We start from the raw sequence: 9,775 nt of genomic DNA, 5'->3' as shown, positions 1-9,775 counted from the left end.
ACAAACACTCAAAGTCTCAAACTCAAAATAAACAAATATGAATGTCGAATCTGGTCTTACTATTCGTTTTTATCTTTCATCTTGAACATATTTCTTGAAATTTTGCTTGAGGTTTGAGGAATTTATTTAGGTTTGAAGTTTTGTTTGGAGAGAAAAGTGAATTTTAATTAAAAAAAAAAAACTAAAATGATTTGTAATTAATGTATGGTAAAAAATAATTACAGAAATTTATTTATCTATTTTCTTATATACAAAATTTCTTTCAAAAAAAAAAAAATTGTTGCACAAAAATCTCGTGTATAATATAAATGAACACTATGTTCTTTTATATATATGTCCATGTACATTATAAATGAACACTATGTTCTTTTATATGCCCATGTACATAAGAATATACCTAGATGTTCGCCTTTTGTAGTTTTGGAGCGGATGCACCATGCGGATCATGCATCCGCCTGCACGAACCACGTTTTGTGTCTTGATTAGTTGACAATTTTGATTGAATATTTTTTGAAATTCCAATGTTTGAGGTCCGTCTTTGTAATCCCCCATATTTTTAAATATATTATAAATGAAATTATATATTATTTATAATATTTATTTGTATTTTTCCGGAATTTAATTTCAAAAGTTTCAAATTATTTTTGGGGTTGATAAACGATTTTATTACAAAGAACTTTTTATGAACCTTCCTTCTATAATATATGTCCAACAAACAAACCAAACCCAGTTTACTTTCTTAATTGACCCATTAATTTAATGAGGCCCAATATCCCTACTTACCCTACTACCCTCTCTCCTATAAATACCCCATACATCCCCAAAAATTTCCCCACACAAAAGGTTAGTCTTATTTTCTTTCTCCTTTATTTTATTAATTTGTGTAATTATAATTATTGATTATGAGTTTTGATTTTATTGTTTAAAATTAATTTAATTAGTATCAAATTATATTTTGATGATTAAACTTTATAATTTCAGATTTTATAAATGTTATAATTTTCAGATTTTGTAAATTTAATAACCTAGGGTTTTTAATCATTGAAAATCATGATTTTAGGGTTTTTATGAACAATCGATTTAGGGCTTTTATAGTAATGATGTTTCGAAATTTTGGTGATTATACTACTAATTATTTAACTTAATTCCAGATTATTTTGAACACGTAAACTCGTGTTTTAATGTTTAGATTTTGGTTCGTTAATATTAATCCCGTTTTAATCCCGATCAGGTTCTGAACTCATCCGATTTTGACAAAAAAGTAGTGTTTTCCATGTGGAAACAATGTTTTAAGAAAGACTCACTACCTTTGGTATTGATCACCACCCTCTCGTGGCCAAATTCAGCCTCTAAATATGATTTTCGGGCAGTTTTTGATTTTTAACGAAGTTATTTTTATGCTTAATGTTTATGATTAGTTTTGGGTTTTGATTTTATAGTATAAAGTTTATATTTTTAGTATCAAAATCATGTTTTTATGTTTTAAACTAATAATTTCATATTATAATTGTTGTTATAATTTTCAGATTTTATAAGTTTAAAAACCTAGGGTTTCAATTTATTTAAATTGGGATTTTAGGGTTCTTATGACTAATTAAATTGGGGCTTTTGTTCCTATTGTATTTCTAATGCATAATTAACCATAAAAACATGTTTTTAATGAATTTTTAAGGAGTTTTAATCTAAATAATATTGCTGGAAATTTGGTTAAGTATTAATTTATTATTGTTGCTTGTTTTCTAGGAAGTGATTATTTCTTAGGAGACTTTTAAGTGATTAAAAGTGGCACAAAGGATTGTTTATACGAGGTATGTACATGTCTACTTCGTTGTAAGTAGTATCATGTTTAGGTACCAAAGAAAAGAACTTAGTTTCATGATTAGAGAACACTTGGATGAAAATTGTTTGGTTATACATTTAATTAATTCATGTGCTTATGTTTATGAGACATGTTTTGGTGAATTGATTATGTTTGTATGGAATTATGGATGCAAACATGTTGAATTATATTGGATTAATTGTTTGTATGGAATGTTGATACAGGCATATTTTTATTGGATCGGTTTGTTAACCACATTTGGATTATTAAAGGATTGAAATTGAATGGTTTAAGTGGAGTGAATTTATTAATTATTCGACAAGGTTGTTATTTATTTTATTACTCGAACATGACTTGTTAGTATGTTGAGTAAAAGTGGATTAAGCCGAAATGGCTAGGTGGGTTGACTATGTTCAACAATTTTGAATAATTTGGAAGTTTAATGGAATTAAAGGTCAACTTGTGATGTGATCACCATTGTCCTAAATAAGATTAAAAGTGAATTGATGTATGATTGTTATGTATGGTCTTCTTGAATGAGTCGGCTATTAATTAAAATTGTAATCACGTAAAGTGAAACATGGATGAGCAATAAAACTCTGGAAAGCGTGCACTTCTAGAGTATTGACAATTATGGGTTGGGGTACACGGTGGTAGCCCGTGGCTTTTCGAGGCTTGTTTGATCAACATGTCCTCTTTTCTTTTGGTATTTACATTTTTATTTTATAATGAAAGTTAGATGGGATCCTAGACTAACTTTGTGAGAATGGAGTCGCGCCAATTCTTGCATCGCGCTAAACTTTTATTTTAAATGGTCATTTGGGACCAAAATGATTTGGTGGATTGGACAACCTCGTCTATTGCTTACTCCAACTAAATTAATTAAATTAAATATAAAGAGTCAAGTGTTTGGAATTGATTAGCAAGTATGTTGAGTCGATTGAATTGTTTAAGTGTGGAGTCTTGATTAATGAATTTGTGTTGTATGTTTATTTACTTTAATTAGTTTAGCATGCTAGGCTTGGTACGTTGTAGCTTGTATGTACTCAGCTTTGCTGATTGCGTGCTTTTGTGTGTTTTCTTTTGGTCATGGCCTTCGCCTTTCAATGACCCTGTGATGATCCAATTATTACACTTGTATTATTGGGGAGCACTATTGCACAGGTTAGCTTGATGATGTGAAGTTCGGAGATTTGACATACGCATTGTCAAGGGATTGGTGTGATTGAGAGTATTCGTTATCTGTGTTGAACTTATTTATGTTTTACTATTTTAATTATGTTTTGGGATTTTGGAATATTGGTTTGGTTTTAATAAGGGCCTTTATGGTTCCAATTTGTAAGCTTTGACTTATTGGTTTTCTAAATTATATTATTTTAATATTTAAGTTGGATTTCCGCTGCAATACTTTGATAAAGCCTTAACGTTTTAACACGTGGCGGTAACATGCCAATGGTTCTCCTCTATTTTTATTTAAAGTAAGTGGTTTGGAAAAGGGAGAATTATTGGGGTGTTACAGTCTTTATACAAGTAAGCTTCTGAGAGATGCAAAAAAATCTAGAGCTTGAGAATTTATGTGCTCAATTCTTAGCAATTATAGCATGAGCTTCAGTATCTAAAGTCCGTTTTGAAATCGAAATTAAGAAATTTGCTTAGGACCCGAATCGTCTAAATAAGCATGAGAAATATTCAAAAGAAAGGGATTCATTTGGATATTGTACTAGCCAATTAGGGCTTGAAAACACATGTCTAATAGTTTATACACGTCGATGTAAGTAAAGGAATACAACCCCCTTTTATTAGCTAAACACAATAATTCATTATAATCCCCTATAATACACTTGGGACGTTGACAAGATTGAATAAGTTGACAAAAAGGATTCCAAAAACATAAAAAAAAAAAAAAAAAAAAAGAAAAATTAGATTTTTATCAATGACTAACAAGCTAAGTGAGATAGATGGTGATCCAAAGTTATAATTTCAACTTTAATATTAAGACTATTCCAACAGATCCACATTCCACCACAATGACCATTCGGATTAATAACATGAATTTCATCAAAACCCAAAGTTCTAGATAAATGTTGACTTGTATTCATCGACGCCGTAATTTCATTAACAAATAAAATGTCTGGATTTCGAATGAAAAGAAGTTCACTAATTGCTTGGGATTTCTTTGCCCCATAAATTTTCCAACTCTTAACTTTTGGACTAATCATATAGATTAATGAACTTGGAAATGATCTGAAAAAATATCAATAATGTATCTATGATACAGATCAAGGGCCTAAGAAAGTTGATCAAGAGAAGAAATACAAACATCCACAGTAGAGTGTATAATATTACAAAATAAAAGGATCCACTATAAACAAATGTGTAAGGAAACTGTGACAAAATAAGATTACATGCCACAAGAAGGCTATACAGAATAAAATTAATAGAAGCTAAGTATGTACATACCAAGCAAAAGAGTATTCAACAATGAATAAGACCAATAAAATAAAGACTAGATAAAATGCTATAAGAGAAAATATCATCCACGCAGGAAGACTGAATTGAGAAGGCCAGTAAAAAAGAGTGCAAAATACTTGAGTCCAACAACATGTTTAATGTATACAAGTCCTTGAGTATCTAATAAATATAGTATAAAATAAAAAAGTCTAACAGGATCTAAAAAACCAAGGTACCCAAACAGTGGGGCAATATAGCAAACAAAAATCAGAAGCAACATAGGTTGCACACATTAAGTTGTTGTAAGAATTACTAAAATATAAAACAACATGAAGGCAGCGGCGGATCCAGGGTTTTAGGATCCTGGGTCACCGTCACTGTTAACACGATATTATACACGATTTATATGTGATATTTGGTCATATTTTATTGTGTTTTCTTCATTCTCCTAATCTTTTAGAGTTATTATTCTTCCTATTTCGATATTGCTCTTCTCAGTTTGTTTGTCGTTGTTTTTGTAGGAATAGGGCTCGGTTTTTTTTTGAAATTTGCTTTGAAAGCGAGATATTCTTCATGTGGAGCATTTCTAGCATCCAAGAAGCATCATGGCAGCCTAGTCCGCAGCTTGATTGCGGTTTACCATGACCTACCGTAGCTTGCTTGTGGCGCACTTCACAAAGGAGCAAGAAACTCGAGGTCGGCTGCCCACTCTATAGTTGTACCGCGGCTCACGGCCTTGTGCCGCAGCCCGGTTGTGGCCTCTTCATTACCAACGAATTTAGCTCTATTTTTGGGATTTTAAGAATTCTAATCTTGTGTAAAGACTACTACTATTTTCCTAGCATATAAATAGGTTTTAGATAGTCTTTTATTGATCCCTTTTATATACATTATTTTAGAGTTTTTGGGTATTACGTTCTTCTATATTATTTTTTCAGGGTTTTGCCTTCAAGATTCAAGATTTTATAATTAATCCAAAGTATTGATTTCTTTTCTCAATTCTCTTATTTTATTATTGTTAATTATGTTTTCGTTATTGATTATCATTCCTGATTTCATTATTATGTGTGAGTAATTTCATAATCTAGGGTTAGATTAAACCCTAGTATGGATTGATGTGTTATTTGATTCCCAATTCCATTTAATTAATTTATAATTCCTCTTTGTTAGGGTTGGTTTTATTACCAGTGATTAACTAGAAATAGTATTATTGAATGTGATTAGGTTTGCAATGAAAGTTGATTCTTAATTGATTTTAGAATCCTAATTAAAGTAAGAGCCTTTATGCATGAAAATAGCTAATTGGTCTTGCTAGGACTTATAGGATGTCATTCTTAATGTCTTTAATGTGTATGATTCCATGAAAATAGGTATTATTGCATGTTAGGGAAGCTATTAGTTGATTGAAAGAAACTCTTAGTATTGTTACAGGGAGCATCCGTTCTTTGGAATATTTAATGGTTTAATTGAGGGATAGGGGATTGTTCCATTGCATTGATTCATATTAGTGGGGATACTTAATCTTATATGTCTTTAGTTCTTGAATTAATTACGTACTATTTTCGTTGATTTATAGTTAATATTTGTTTTAGTATAGATTTTTCTATATTGATTGATTACTTGCTTAGTTTTGATTTGAGTCAGTTTAAGTAGTTAGTCATTAGTCTCTTGGGATTCGACCCTTACTTGCTCAGCTACACAGTAGAGTTAGTTTGGTTATATTTGTTAGGTACGCGACACGCCTATCAGTCACCTATCGATCATCACTCATCTATCGCATACCTATCGATTCAGAAGGTGGATTTTGTGATAGAGGATGATTTTGTGGAGGAGGATGCATATTGGGACTAAAAAAATTTGTTATATCACACGTTTTTTTTTTTTTTTTGAAAATTAAGTCACAATTCCAATATAATTAATCAATCCAATATTGTCAAAAATAGATTGATTAAATCTTTTTGCAACTTGCCCATTCTACACTCAAGTTAAATTTTTTTATACAAAAATAAAATACCCAATTTAATTATACAAATATAATATTAAAAAATTCATACAACACAAATTAAAAGAAAAACCACTTAATGTAATTTCTTAACAGCACAAAACATAACAACATAACAATATTGAAGGATAATCAAATTAATTACATGATAATCAAATAATCATAAGTTCTTAACTAGGTAATGCTGCTATAGTAAATAATATGAAGAAAAAAATTCAAATAATCACATGAAAATCAATAAATCACATAACCATAGAAAAAAAAAATACTAAACTAAACTAAAAAAAGAAAATAAATTGTTTTATAAGTATGCTAAAGTGGAAGAGAGAGAATGACAGGAAGAAATAGGAGTGTGAAAATAAATTCATAACCATTTAAAAAATAATAATAATAATAATAAGATTGAAGGAATACAAAAAAAAAAAAAAAAAAAAAAAAAAAGCAAACAACCATGCTTGAACTATACAATACAAATTAAAAGAGAAACCACTTAATGTAACTTCTTAACAACACATAACATAACAATATAACAATATTGAAGGATAATCAAATTAATCACATGATAATCAAATAATTATAATTTTTTTTTTGACACAAAATAATCATAAGTTCTTAATGAGCTAATGCTGCTATATATAGTGAATTAAATGAAGAAAAATATTCAAATAATCACATGAAAATCAATAAATCACATAACCATAGAGAGAAAAAAGAAACTAAACTAAAAAAGAAAATAAATTGATTTATAAGTCTACAAACAACCATGCTTGAACTTAAGACCTGCGCGATTGATTTTTTGGCTTTGTCACAATCACTCTAACCACTACGCTATAAGTTTGCATGTTAAATTATATCTTGAAATAATCTTTATATCTTATTTTCTTATGGGAGCCTCTTTTTTAAAAAGAATTAAGATTTTTTTTTTAATTTTTTTTTCTCTAGGTCACGTGACCCTGCATGACCAATGCTGGGTCCGTCACTACATGAAGGACAATAAAAATGCAATTCCATGAGAATAGTAGTTTAGAGTCTTAGTAGAAATTAATTTGACCATATCGACAAAAGTCAAAGGTAATACACGAGATACATGAAATTGGATTACTAGTATAAAATGGTCGACAAGAGTTACGAAAGCATAGAGAAACTTAAGAAATGACAGAGAGTATTATGTTCAGCTTAATTTCAGTTCTGTTCAGTTCAATTCGGTTCAACTTTAATCAATTTTGTTCAGTTCAGTTCCTACTTTCTTTCATAAACAATTCATTTCAGCTCCATTCATTTTAGTTCAATACAATTCAGCCCTAATAAGTTCAATTTAGTTGTTTTTTCAGTAAATAGGAACATAGAAACAGACCTAAGATATAACAAAATAAGCAATACATCCAACAATCACCACAACACACGGTGATAAGAAATGACATGAGAATAGGCAAATAAAAGAACATTTTACCAACATATTATCGAAATTAAATAGCTTAAGAAATGACACGTAATTGAAAAAAACAAAGACATATACTCATAATTTTCTTCAAATTAACTGGTATAATATCGAGTCTTATACAAGTAATATACTAGGAGTACAAAGTAAAAATTTGGTAAAAAATGGATAAATTTGAATAAAATACCTGCCGTAGATATAACATACAAGTAAAGTTTAGCCCAATAAAAAATGAAAAAGGATAAAAAAAAATAAAAAAAAAAAAATAAGTTGTAAAAGTAGAAGAATTACTACACTACAGTACTACTATATATATACAAGAAAACAATTTGGCGCCATTGTTAACTCTTTTAAACATTACTCTTCTTTCTCTTTCTTCAACATCTAACGAATTCACAGGTTCAATTTTCTCTCTCTTAATTCATCATATTTCAATTTTCTCTCTCTTAATTCATCATATTCAATTTTCTTGATGATTCTTGCTTCATTCATCTCAATTAAATCAACATTTTTCATCAAATTTTGCAGAAATTGAAAGAATCGAACTACTTTCTCGCGCTCTAATATCAATCGAGGTACTCTTTTCACTTTCTAATTCAGTTGCATTTGAAGTTTAATTTCTTTGATTTCATGTTGAATTGCAATTCATCTCAATTAAATCAACTTTTCTCATCAGATTTTGCAGAAATTGAAAGAATCGAACTACTTTCTCGCGCTCTAATATCAATCGAGGTACTCTTTTCACTTTCCAATTCAATTGCATTTGAAGTTTAATTTCTTTGATTTCATGTTGAATTGTTGCAATTCATATCAATTAAATCAACTTTTCTCATCATATTTTGCAGGAATTGAAAGAATCGAACTACTTTCTTGCGCTCTAATATTTTGCGAGGTATCTTTCACTTTCTCATTCAACTGCATTTGATGTTTAATTTGTTATTCAATTTCAACCAAAATTTCCTAAATTAAAATTTGCTGAAATTTCTACTGTTCCTGTTCATTATTTCCTCTTCATTATGAAGATATGTTATTGTTTTCTCTAAGTATTAGTTCCAACAGTTTCCACATTAATCAAGAATTTCTTCTTTTAAGTTCAAAATCCGAAAAAATGCAAGGAATATGATTTCCATATATATATAAAGATATACTCATTCTTTTTTCCTGTTTGAAATTGTCTAGTGATGGCGATTGTTGATGCAATGACTAAAAAAGTTGTACAAGAAATGAAGATTGGACCTAGTGGATTCGTATCACGATTAAAGACTGATTTCGAAGAAGTGGAGCTGCTTGGGTTCGGTGGGTATGGATGTGTGATTTTGGTCCGAAATAAGATTGATGGACAATCTTATGCGGTGAAAAAAGTCAAGCTCAGTGTCCAATCGGAAATATCATATGATGAGGCCGTCAGGTATTGTGAATCTTATTCTTGTTAAATGGCATTGAGAATAACTATTTGTTAGAATATTTCCTCAAACAATATACTGTATTATAACATATAAGGGAATTTATTTGATGGCATTGGGAATTAGTATTTGTTAGAATATATTTGGCTATCCTTGAACATATGATAACTGTAGAATTTTTTGCTAAATATATTCAAACAAGGATAGATACCATATAAGATTTAGAGAAAAAAAGGTATATTTTTGATATCTTGAATGAATATTATTGATCGACACATTGATGTATATATATAGTACAAGTAAGGAAACACCTCCTGAGAATAGAATAGCCAAATATAGATTGTCAAAAAAAAAAGACATGATGTATCTATAGTACAAGTAAGGAAACCTAATGAGAATCTACTTTACAGGAGAATCTCAAATTTATCTTCAGTTCATATGATAGATAGTCTATACCTTGGTATTATGCAGGGAAGCTCGAACTATGGCCAGATTAAACCATCCAAACGTTGTTAGGTATTATGCAGCTTGGTTGGAAAAGGACATAATTGGATTTGGGAATGATGAAGAGGGTAATTTTGTAGAGGCTGATGGCGAAGAAGCCGGCTCCATGTTATGTATCCTTCAAGGGTTATGTTATGGGTATGGAAACCATTTACATG

The 9,775-nt window shown here is 29.7% G+C and overlaps 1 long non-coding RNA gene across 1 annotated transcript; it reads left to right on the top strand.

The window, feature by feature from the left end:
• The first annotated feature begins 7,164 nt into the window (after positions 1-7,164).
• Positions 7,165-8,573, top strand: LOC110727743. The gene is made up of 3 exons (XR_002512562.1): positions 7,165-8,285; positions 8,387-8,442; positions 8,556-8,573. It is a non-coding gene; the product is annotated as an uncharacterized LOC110727743 (long non-coding RNA).
• The last annotated feature ends 1,202 nt before the right edge of the window (positions 8,574-9,775 follow it).

Source organism: Chenopodium quinoa, unplaced genomic scaffold (genome assembly GCF_001683475.1).
Source record: "Chenopodium quinoa cultivar QQ74 unplaced genomic scaffold, ASM168347v1, whole genome shotgun sequence".
Classification (NCBI taxonomy): Eukaryota; Viridiplantae; Streptophyta; class Magnoliopsida; order Caryophyllales; family Amaranthaceae; genus Chenopodium; species Chenopodium quinoa.
The sequence above is the reverse complement of the archived record's forward strand: the minus strand, read 5'-3'. Positions and strand labels throughout refer to the sequence as shown.